Genomic DNA, 11834 nt, shown 5'->3' with positions numbered 1-11834 from the left:
GCACTTGCTGCACATATGCAAGTCTGTGAAACTGGCCACAGCTCCTTTTCCTTCCCTCTTTTTTGGATAAAATGGAGACAGACCAATATGTACAGGCTATGTATGTATTATTTTTTGCAAAAAGATTCTGGTAACTTTCTGATTTGCAGAGTATTGGGGGAGGGACTACAGGTTGTATATGTTCCACACATACATTGCAACACCAATGAACCTCTTATTTTTCATATTGTGCTTATAGGAAAATTCATAATTCACCAGAGGAAAAAAGAGACAAAAATTACTATAGTGCCTAAACTGTCTTTTGTCTCTCTGCATTATGAAATTGTGTGCAAGGCAATACGTATTGGGGGGGGGGGAGGTTAGAAAAATAACTTGTGCATTTAAAAAAGTGGAATGCATAATAATTTTATGCTTCAGTGAGTAATAGAAATTGTTAAAGAATATGAAATGCTGCTTTTGGAAAAATTTGGTAACTTTAAAAAACAATAGCATACTGAAAGCTTATTATTAAGGATTAAAGTCAGATGAAAAAAGCCCCAGAGCCTTGAAATCTGTAGAAACAATGAGCATTCCACCAGTCTGGCTGACAGGGCAGTCTGTATTATACCAATTACTGGCCTGTGTGAGCCTGTGTGTTCAAAAAATGGCATCTCCTGGTGTTTATGCTGTGTATCATACATCCCCATGCATCAGAAAGCACACCTGTTCATTCAGTGGAAGACTTCCATAAGGAATGTACCTGGAATGCTAATAACAGCACATCAATGTTTGTCTTTAACTGCATAAATACTAACTTCCATTTTGGAAACTGAGAAGGAATAATGTGAAAACACAGCTATCATGTGTGTCCCCCCAAAAAAGAGTAGTTCTGAATAATCCAATCCCACTTCAGTGTTTCCCTTCAAGAAAATGTTTTTCAAAGAGCTGCCACAAATCTTCTCAGGAGAACCCTAGCCTGCCTGCCACTCATTCTGCTGTAGTCTAGGGTTGCAGCCATCTACGTGAAGTGCAGATCAAAATTCCATCTTCTGCGACATTCCTTGCAGAATTAGTGGTAAGCCTGGGTGGAAAGCTGCATAAGCTGGTTGCCTGCTCTTCCACTTGTGTGCAACAGGCACACCAGCTTCAAGGACTTAGCATATCCTCGGTGGTTTTCACAGTCCTTGTTATAACTTGCTGTTTGGTGGTTGTTAACTGAGGGGCATTTTGCATCTGCTCATGGAGATTATCTCATTAAACAATGGTCTGACTCCAATTTCCATTGCTGGCAAGGCATGGATAGAAAACATTTCCGAATGTTTCGTGGCTGTTTCTGTAAATACTAAGAGCAGCAGTGCATTGTTTTTTTTAGTTCCCTCAAGGTCTGGGTGAGATTGTAGGGGTCAGCATGCAGGGAGGCTACAAAAATCCAATTAATCATTACATTTAATACGACTTATGTCTTTTACATACCTTTGTTGATAAGGACAACAGACCGTGTAGTGCAAAGGCATAGTAATTCATGTGGAAGCAAGGAGTGCTGCAAGTTTGTGGTCTTGAATAGCTGAGAAAACAAACCTTTCAAGTGGACCTTCAGAAAGCAACATCTCTCATGGAGCATTGCCTTGAAGGTGCTGCTTCAATGCAGATGCCTTACCTTTCTGGTGAAATGAAAAGCAATGAAGCATTGTTCCCATTCTGCAGGCAAGTCCACAGGAATTTTGAGACTGGAGATGTTTTTCGCTGAAAATTATGTTTTCTGATTAATGACTTGCTGGAGTCCTTCTTACAGATGATTAAATTTGGTGAATTAAAGCTCTAAGTCTCCTTGTATCAAGGCTGTTTTCCCATTGTTGCTGTTATTTTTTTAATTATAGTAAGGAAGATGTGGAGATTAGAAGTCAGCTGTCACATTAGCATTCCATTTAGTTGGCAGATTGGTCTGTGGTGGATGTCTAGATAATTACATGTAAATCACTGACTCTTGCTAATGGCCAGCTTGAGGGCTTTTTTCCCCAAGTCTGTCAGTTCTTGAATGTTTCTCCTAAAGTGTGAGGAGGAATTAAAAAACATTTTGACATACTCATGCAAATATAAACTGAAAGTAGACATGCAGATGCTTAAAGTGCAGCATCTAAAAGTGGATGTTTTCAAACTTCTACTTTCGTACTGGAAATGAGGCTACATACTTAACAAAACTGGTGAAATCCAAATATTTTTTCAGTTTTAACAGCAGATGTCCCCTGAAATTAAAAGGAGCTATATAAGCTCAATGTCTTTGGACAGGTCGTTATAATGTACATGCCTAATACAAAACTGGAAGCCTAACTTTTTATACACAGTTGAAAATTTTGGCCTGTCTTATTCATAGAAATTTTCAGTAGCTTCACATAAGGTAAACCATCTCATGGATGGTGATGAAAATCTACATGTCCGCAGGATTGAAAAGAAATGTTTGCATTATAAAATCCTTATTTTCTTAAAATCACTGGAGCTAGTAACAGCAATGGTCAAAGCATTAGGAATGTTCTGTGTGGCATAACAGCATAGTGTATTCAAACCTATGTGAGCATAGGTTTGTGTTCATGGATGATTAATGCTATTCATTCAAAAAGACTAGTATCAACAGAGGAGCTTTCACGTACTAAGTGTGAGAGAGAAGTTCAGATTTAAAGGGTCTTTTGAAAGCAATCTTTGCTCATAACTTTACTGTGGCTCAGTTAATTGGACAGATATTTCTCCAGAATTTAATCTAGTCTCCTTCAGATACTATTTGGGGCATGGAGAAAACACAATAAATTTGGATGCCTTTATAAATTCAAATGAATGAGTTTCAAACTAAAACTGAGTGAAGTATGCAGCTAGACATAGTTGCAATTAGTACATTCACTGGTCAGTAATAGCTCACTTATACCATATGGAATTTTAAATCTTCAAAACTGAATGACTAAGCCCTGGAGAACTGTGTTTAGTTCTGTTTTTTTATACTGTTGACCTGAAGTTTTTTGGGTTTGATAAGCATCCAGCTATTTGAGAAGAATACACTCCTTCTACAACATGAAATAAATTAAATCACAAAGTTATATAAACATGTACATGCAATTCTGTTAAACTATGTGCCTTTCATAAAATACTGAAATAAACATTGATGATGATGTTGATTAATATAGTGCCATTCCAAGCTACAGCATGACCAACTGACTGGAGAGTTTGGATTTTTTTGTTTGTAAGTTTTGTTTTGTAAGCCATGCTCTGGTTGCTGAATGTAAATACATGTCTAGTCCTATGCCCCTGTTGTGCCCTGTGATTGAAACGTAAATCTGGGGTTCCTCTCTTCTGGATTAGAGCTGGGAAGCAAAGAGGAATCCTGGCCAATGTGTGTAATATGTGTGCTCAGTTTCATAAAAACTGTCATTACTGTTGTCCCATATTGCTGAAGAACAAGGCAAACTGAAATGCTGGTTATGGAACACATTTATCCAAATGCATGATTTTGTGAAAAGGCAATTGCAGCTTCACCCTGGGACTAACCTTCTGTGGTTCCCAAGTGATGCTGAGTGAAAAGAGCAAATGATCCAGCCAGGGTACCCTATGACCTGGGCTCCAGAACTGGCTCTGGCTGTCTTGTAGGAGGACAACCACTGCACTCTGCTGCAGAACCCAAACACTCCCTCTAAACCAGTCCTCCCAAGGCAACACCATGTATGATACGTGCTGAATATTTGATTGTCATCTGGAATTTTGCTGATGACTAGTGGTGTATTAGGGGGTTTTGTTTTAGAGTGCTGTTGTGAGGCAAAGCAATTGCATTCATGTCAGTGATACATGCTTTTAAAAGCAGGGCTGCAAGCTCTGTGAGAAAAGGGAATCTGGTTCTGTTGAAACATGTTTCTCTTTCCACGTCAAAAATGAAATCCAGCAATTTGCTTGTGCAAACAATGGGACTGCAGAGTGGAACTTTGAAGGAGTTCCAGCTTGTTGAGCATGCAGTGGGCCACCTACCAAGCATCACTTGTCACAGTAAACACAACACTTTAGCGCTCTGCGCCCTGTGCTAGCTTCCAGTAGGATACTGGCTCAGATTCATCATCCTATTCCTGGTCTTCAGAGCGCCTAAAAAATGTATCTCAACTTCCTCAAAGCCCATCCTTCTCCCTCTGAGTCGACAGAATCTAGATCACCAAACTGTCAAGGGCCAGGGTAAAATCCACTAATGGGGGACGGCACTTTCTGAAGAGAGTGAGCTCCTATCATATTTGTGCATTTGTGTCTTCAGAGATACAACTGGGTAGCAATTTTCCAGCAAAGATAATTTTGTTACGAATTAGTGATTTGTGAAAACCGAAATGTTTTGTGGGAAGATATTCACCAAGTTGTGGTGAAACAGCTGCAGAGTGAAGACAGCAATCTGTTTGCTTGCCTGCCAGCAAATCAGACAGGTTTATGGGGAGCCAGATTTTAGGACTTGAGCACTCCAGGGTAGTCATGAGGTTTTCAGGCAACAGTAAATATTTTGAGTCTGCTGTGATTAAGTTCTCCACAAGATACAGTAGATACAGTGGCTTCAGCCTAAGCAGTTGGATGATAATGTGTATGTACTAGAAGGCTGGATTAAGATTGCCTTCCTTCCATTTCTACCCTTTGCATTCTTGACTTTGTAGCTTTCTGCATTCCAGTGACAGGCAACAGGGAGAAAGAGAGGTGGTTTGTTTTGCTGATAATTTATAAGTATCTAGAAGGAATGGAACCCTTGAGTGTGTCAAAAAACCCTGACATTTGAGCTAGCAGAGCAAAAGATAGAATGGTTAATTTCTAAAGAGTTTGGTATAAAACAAAATTACTCATGAGAAAGCAAGGGGACTTAACAGAGACTTTTTGAAGTAAATAGGTGACCTTGAAGTGAGCTTTTGATTCCCCAGGCTGCAAGAGATTGTTTTCCACTTAATCCTCTGTTGTCTCATGCCTGCCCATGGCAGTTTATGGCATTGCTTTCCAGCCGTTCTCTTGCTTGCTTTTTAACTTTGGGAAATTAAACAGTTGGTTAGTGAAAGAGCAGGAACTATTCCCTTCCCAAGGCTGTGTTCAGACAGTGTCCGTGGTCAGGCCAGGTTGCTCAGGGTTTTCTCCATTTGGGTCTTGAAAACACCCAAGGTAGAGATGTTACAGCCTCTCTGGGCAACCTGTACCACTGCTTGACTGTACTTGCTGTGGAAGTTTCTCCTTATGAGTCTGCACTTCTCTCTTTTCAATTTATGATGATGATCAATCATCCTCCCACTGTATACCTTGGAGAATAGCCTGGCTTCCACTTTCCATGTTTTAGAACCAAAGACCTATTATTACTTAATGTGACGCCTTGTGTATCACAGAGCTATGAATTTCATCCTGCTGCTCCTGTGGGAGACCTCTAAGTGGTACATGACTTCTCATTTAAGGTGCCTCTTGCTGGCAGTTCTAACAAGGCTTCTTACTGGAACTTGGTACCCTTCTATTCATCTCCCTTCAGAATTCTCATGTGACCTTGTATATGGTCAGTCTGAACCAGCAGTTTCCTCCCCTCCCATATGACTAATCTCTCCTTCCCCATGATTGCCTTCACCTCACTCTCCCTGACTCTCATCCAAATTTTTTTGTTTGTGTGTAAGTCTCGTTTTCCATATGACTTGTTCCCCACCTCTGAACTCTACCTGCATGCCAGGGCAAATGTCTGCACCCACATGATTCTTCTCCCTTCCTCCCCCTGCCTTCCTCAGCCTCAACTCCCAGCCTAACTCATCCCACCAGTTCCAGTCCTGCTTTCCTCTTGCTCTCTCTCCCTCCTCCTCTGGGAGGGATCTGAGACTTGTTTCCTCTGCATTCAGACAAGAACTGCTTGGCCTCTCCCTGCCCAGGCTCGGCAGCAGGATGCTTCTGCTGTAGATTCAAGTCTAACCCCCAACCCTAGCATTAGCTCATGACTCATGAGTTCTACCTTTTGAGAGCTGTAGATTCACAGGCTCAAGGCAGTCCATGTAACATGGGGTTACCCTTTGCTGGAGCCAGAGCAATGCTGCCTGCCAGAGGGGACACTACCACTTTGTTTTCAGCCTGAAAACTCTCTCCTGTGCAGTGCTTTTGTTGTACTATACAAAGCTACATGCTTTAATTCCAAGATCTACCTGTCAGTGGTCTGCTTCTCAACTCTATCTGCACTCTGGCTTGGACAACCATGTCAGCTTAATTTTCCTAACAAAGTCACAATACCTTTTCCTTCATCTCCATTTATGTGTAAGATGACTGCTCTGCTTAAGAATTAGTAATTTGTAAATTAAAAGCATTGGCAAGATGACTTCACTTCATTAACTCCTTCCTAAGAAAAATTATCCTTGAAACACCTGTAAAATTGTCTGAGGTACTGTGTCTGCTGCTAATAATATCCTGATTTTTCCCATTTTCTAATTTTACATTTGCACCGCTCATATTCATTTATACCTCCCAGCGAGTAACAGTGTTGTCCTGAAATTGCAGGGGGGCCAGGCCATTGCCACCAGCTTATACACATGAGTTCAGTGGGGCTGGGGCCCTATATGCTGGGGAAGGTTGGTCATAGCAATTGTTATCTATGGAGGGTATTAGACACTAAAGCTAGATGCATTCATCATTGTTGAGCTCAGATTTCGACTCGTATTTCCCATGACAGTCATAGAAGCAAATTATTTTTTTTTGTGATGACTTTAGTTCAGTATTATTTCTAATTCCTGTTTTTTTTCCTTCTTTGGTGGTAATGGAGATATCCATCTGCCATGGGATTCCTCATTCTTGGCTGCATGTTATGCATTGCCATTTTAATTTTCTGTCCTGCATAGTGGGCATGTTGGGGTTTCCTGCAGCTGTGATTAAGGCATGGTGGTGGTGATGGGGGGCACTAGGGGGGTCCCAGGGAGGCAGCCATGGGGTGCAGTGCTCCAGCTGCCCTGTTGTGACTTCCAGTTTGAGTTCAGGGCAGCTTGCTCAAACTGGATCACCTTGAAACACAGCAGTTGCTGACTTAGCCAGGGAGGAAAAACTGTGATAAAGCAAACTGTGTGTTAGAATAGCTTTTCTGTTTACAGCCGTCTTTCTGCTCCTGGATTTAACAGCAGGTCTGTGTCATCAGTTCTGCAGTAACAAACAGAGCTTGCAGGATAACTGCTTTCTTTCTGCCTAGCCAAGAGCAGCCCTGAGAATTTCTGGTTTTCTGTTGACAAGTAATGAGTGACTGCAGTATGGACCCCTGAGAAGTTCTGCTTTTGTGATTCTGATGGGGAGTAAGTTGTTACTATCCATCCAAACAACGCTCCAGTTTGACACACTGTTTTTTGATGAAGAGAGATGTAGTTTTCCCAGCCACTTGCTGAGCAGAGGTTGCTGATGGGATACTGCTGCTCTTCCTGCTGCCCCTGCCTTCATTGGCAGCTGCCTCCTCCAGCAGCTAATCTGGGACAGCTAGCCACTGCCTTGAGGAGTATGGCTCCCCAGCACCCCCACCTCCCTTTTCCTTGTCAGTATATGAGCTCTTGTTCCCACAGGGGAGATGAACAGCTTGGCAGCAACACAAAACCCCTCAGAAATAAACTCTGAAGGAAGGGTTTTATAAACATTGCACTAATTCTTTACAAAACGTTGTGAGGCTGTAATCAGGAGTAATGAGAGGAGGTGCAGTCCCAGCGTGCTGCTAATTAGGCACTAAAAACCTGAGCACAGTTGTCAGCACCTCTCTCTCCAGTGATAATTCAAAATGTGGTATTCCTCCCCTGCCAAATCCCCCTTGATGAATAAATAAAGTGACATTCGGTTATAATCACATAAAGTTATGGCAAACCCCCTTCACTTTAAGCTGTTCCACATCTAAGAACAATCTCTGGCAAACTCAAGAGGGCTCATTCCAATTACACTGAAGCAGGAAAATATATTCCTATCTTCTTTTATAAACAGTTACTGAAAATTGCACTTGTTATTTCCTCACAGCCGATGGCAGTAGTGCTGCTTCCTCACTTGGCTGGAATCCAGCCCCAGCCTGTGCTGTGTGCCTGCCATGGCTTGTTTGGGAAATCAGCTCCTGAGCTGTAATTTGTTTCTTCAGCTGGTGTCTGTGCAGTGTTACTGTAGGGATGTGCTAATTACCTGGTATTAATTCAAGCAGAGACAAGCACATTGCACTTTCTAATTTGCAGATGGGATGAAGATGTTGGACATTGGGACTACCTTTAACAGCCTTTTTGTTTGCTTTTTGATGAAGACATTAAACAGGGCCGGTCCCCCTACCGAGCCCTGATGAACATCTCTAGTGACTGACTGGCTGCCAACTGGATTCAGCTCCATTCACCACCACCCTCTGAGTCCAGCCATCCAGCCAGCACACAGTGCACCCATCCAAGCCATGAGCAGCCAGTTTCTCCAGGAGAATCTTTTGGGAAATGGTGTCAAAGGCCTTACTAAAGTGCAAGCAGACAATATCCACAGCCTTTCCCTAATCCACCAATCAAGTCACCTTGTCACAGAAGGAGATCATGTTGGTGAAGCAGGCCCTGCCTTTTACAAATCCATATTGTCTGGGGCTGATTCCCTGGTTGTCCTACGTATACTATGTAATGGCACTCAACATCACCTGCTCCATGACCTTCCCTGGCACTGAGCTCTGGTTGTCAGGCCTGTTGTTCCCCAGATCCTCCTTCTCGCCCTTCTTGTAGAGGGATGTCACATTTGCTAAGCTCCAGTCAACTGGGACCTTCTCAGTTAGCCAGGACTGCTGGTAAACCATAGAATTGTAGAATGGTTCGGGTGGGAAGAGACCTCATTTTTGAGGGTCAGGGATATGGCAGGGCAGGGACACCTTCCACTACACTACATTATAAGCTCCATTCAACCTGGCCTTGAACTCTTGTGGGGATGGGGCATCCACAACTTCCCTGGGCAACCTGTTCCAGTGCTTCATCACCCTCACAGATTTCCTTCTAATATCTAATTTAAGCCTACCCTCTGATGGAAAGGGGCTCAGTGAACACTTCAGCCAGGTCATTTGATACTCCTGGATGGATCCCATCCAGCCCTATAGACTTATATCTAAATGATGTAGCAGGTCTAGGTCACTAAATATTTCCCTTTGGAATATGGCATCCCCTTTCTGTTCCCCATCCCTGTCTTCCATCTCAGGGGGCATCTCCCCTGTAACCTGTGGTTTTGGCAGGTCATGTTGCAAAGGTTGCAGACTATATTTATTGCTGAGATCTTGGAGGAAGGGAAAGTGACTGCTTAGCTTTAGAAAATCCTTACTTTTCTAGATCACACTCTCATACTCTGTTTCCAAAGGGAAAACACACACACTGAATACAGGGTTGTGCAGACATGTTGGGTGGCACTAAGCCATCCAGCATGTGACATCTGTCCTTGAGGCGCCAGTGGTGCTCAAGAGATTTCTGGTTGTGGGCTGCTGCTGTGCTGGACAGTCCTCATCAGCCAGTGGCTCCCCAAGGGCCTGGGGTGACAGCCTGCCCTGGCTAATTGAGTCTCCCAGCCTGGGAGAGATCTCACCATGAATGACAGTGAAAGGTTTCATGCTTGATTCTAGTGGATTGAAAATCCCTAAATGATGGAAACCCTGATGGTTGACATTCCTGTTCTTGGTAACAGGTAGGAATAACTGGGACAGTAAGGGGCCTGTGGCTGTTCAGCATCCTTGTCCTTGGTTCCCTTGTGCACTGCCAGGAGGTCAGGACCCCTCCCCTTGTCTCTGCTGCTGCCAGCAAGGTCCTGGGGCCCGACTGCATTTCCTAGGGCTTTGAAGGCTGGGAAACTAGAGGTGAAGGTGTTTATCTCTTTGTCTGACATTTACCCTAGAGGCGATAACAAAATCCAGATCAGCAATGGCATACAGGTTGGCAGGAGGTGCAGAACCCCAGAGTCTGATGAGACAAGCAGATGGGTTGCTTTTGCTTCAGAGAGGAGTGGGTTTGTGCTCTCAGCCCATAGTGATGTCCTGGGGTGCCAGCTGCTGCAGCAGTGGGTTCCACAGGATCCTCTCCTCACCCTCTGTACCCAGTGACTCCTCCTTGCTGCAGGGCAGCTTTCCTCATCTGAGAGACCATACTGTGAAAAAGCTTTCCCCAAATTTGGTTCCTTCCCTCTGTGCTCTTCCTCCAATAACTTTTGAACCAAAACCAGGCAAGACCCAGGAGTCTCAAAAGTGATAAAGTTTCTCTGTGCTTCACATATGGTGGTGGTTGGGTAAGGGAGAAGACCCAAATTAATATTTCCACTAGTTGTTTATTTTAAAGTTTTCATAACAAGTTTTCTTGAGCTATTGGGTAATGAAAACCATCTCTGAAAGCTGAAGATGGAAAAAAAAGCTCCCTGACAAGTGTCAGTGACTTTGCCACAAATCCCAGGGATGTCTCCTTCACACGACTACCCTCCCAAGCTTTTCAGGGCATTCATGTCTTTGTAACAGCACTGGCCCTCTACTGAGGCGACTCTGCATTTTTTGTTTAGACTGATTATCAATTTATTTCCATCATAGTTTGCATTTTCCATTTTAAAAAATTATTCTTCCTCCAATAGCTCTATCAAAACACATCAGGGCTCATTTTTGCTGACTATTTTTAGTCCGTCATTACATTTGTACTGGGGCTTTTCTGTGAAGCTTCCATTAGGGGCTCGCAAACTTCAGCACAGGGAGTCTGGTAAGAGGTGGGGCAGGGTTAAATAATGGCAGGATGTTTTGATTCCATGGCTGATATGAAAATATTAACCTCAGTGCCAGCACTAGGGTCTTAATTCTGGTCAATCTGCCTTGAAGTGCTTAGCTGATGTGAAGCTCTCTTAGAAACATCCTAAAGTAAGGCAAATACCCCAGGAGTTTGCTGCTGGCTTGACATCTGAGCCCTTTGTTGTCCTTGTCAATGTCCTTGAACTTGAAGTGTGATACCTTGGCAGGGAGTAGCCCACTTGTCTCAGGGCAGTCCTAAGGCTGCACTGCCCTGCTGCAGGTCTGCACAAAGCTGAGAGCCATCTCTTCCCACCTGGCTGGGCCGAGCAGCAAGCCAAAGCCACTGAGTCCAGCCAGTATTTGCATTTCTGTATGTGCTCCTCTAACTACTTAAATTGCACTTGCTGCTCTGAGGCTAGACATATGTATTGAAATGTCACAAATATTTCAGCTGTCATCAAAGGCAGAAAGAACTTGAGTAGGCAGTGACTTATTTTTAGAGCTGATGACAAACCCATGGAAAAGGTTTTGTGATTATGTTGTGAATATCTTTCCACTTAATATGAATTGTTCACCCACTCTGCCACAGTTTGCTTGTTTGGAGTAGGCAGTGACTTGGAGTTCCAGTCATAAATCTGCACTCTCCATGTCTGAGGATCCCTCCAAGCATGGTTTACACCAGCCATCTTGGTTATGTGCTTGCATGAGCCTTCAGTTGTGTCCGACAGGGCAAGGTAAAGGCAGGCAGTCTGTCAGCTCACTGTCATTGGCAGGGAGGAGGGAGACTTGGCACAGCAGAATGGGGTCTGAGGCTCTTCCCCTCTCCTCAAGCAGCTGAGGAGTGCATGCTGCTTGCTGTTAGCAAAATGGGCCATTCCTCTCTTCTTGAACTCTGAAAAATATAACCTGTTCTCCTGGCAAGTACTTCTAGAATATCAGTGACTGTAGGTAACTGTCAGGGAGAGGAAAAGTTCTCCAGGAAGCAATATAACAGTCTCCCTACTAGACAGGCACACTGGCATCATGATGGCTCAGGTCCATGTGTTTAACCAATCTCTTCGATAATTGATGGATGTTCTATAGACTGGTAGAATATAAAGATGGATCTGTTATTCATGGTAGAAATACTAGA

The sequence above is a fragment of the Acanthisitta chloris genome, unplaced genomic scaffold (assembly GCF_000695815.1).
Source record: "Acanthisitta chloris isolate BGI_N310 unplaced genomic scaffold, ASM69581v1 scaffold10422, whole genome shotgun sequence".
Lineage (NCBI taxonomy): Eukaryota > Metazoa > Chordata > Aves > Passeriformes > Acanthisittidae > Acanthisitta > Acanthisitta chloris.
The sequence above is the reverse complement of the archived record's forward strand: the minus strand, read 5'-3'. Positions refer to the sequence as shown.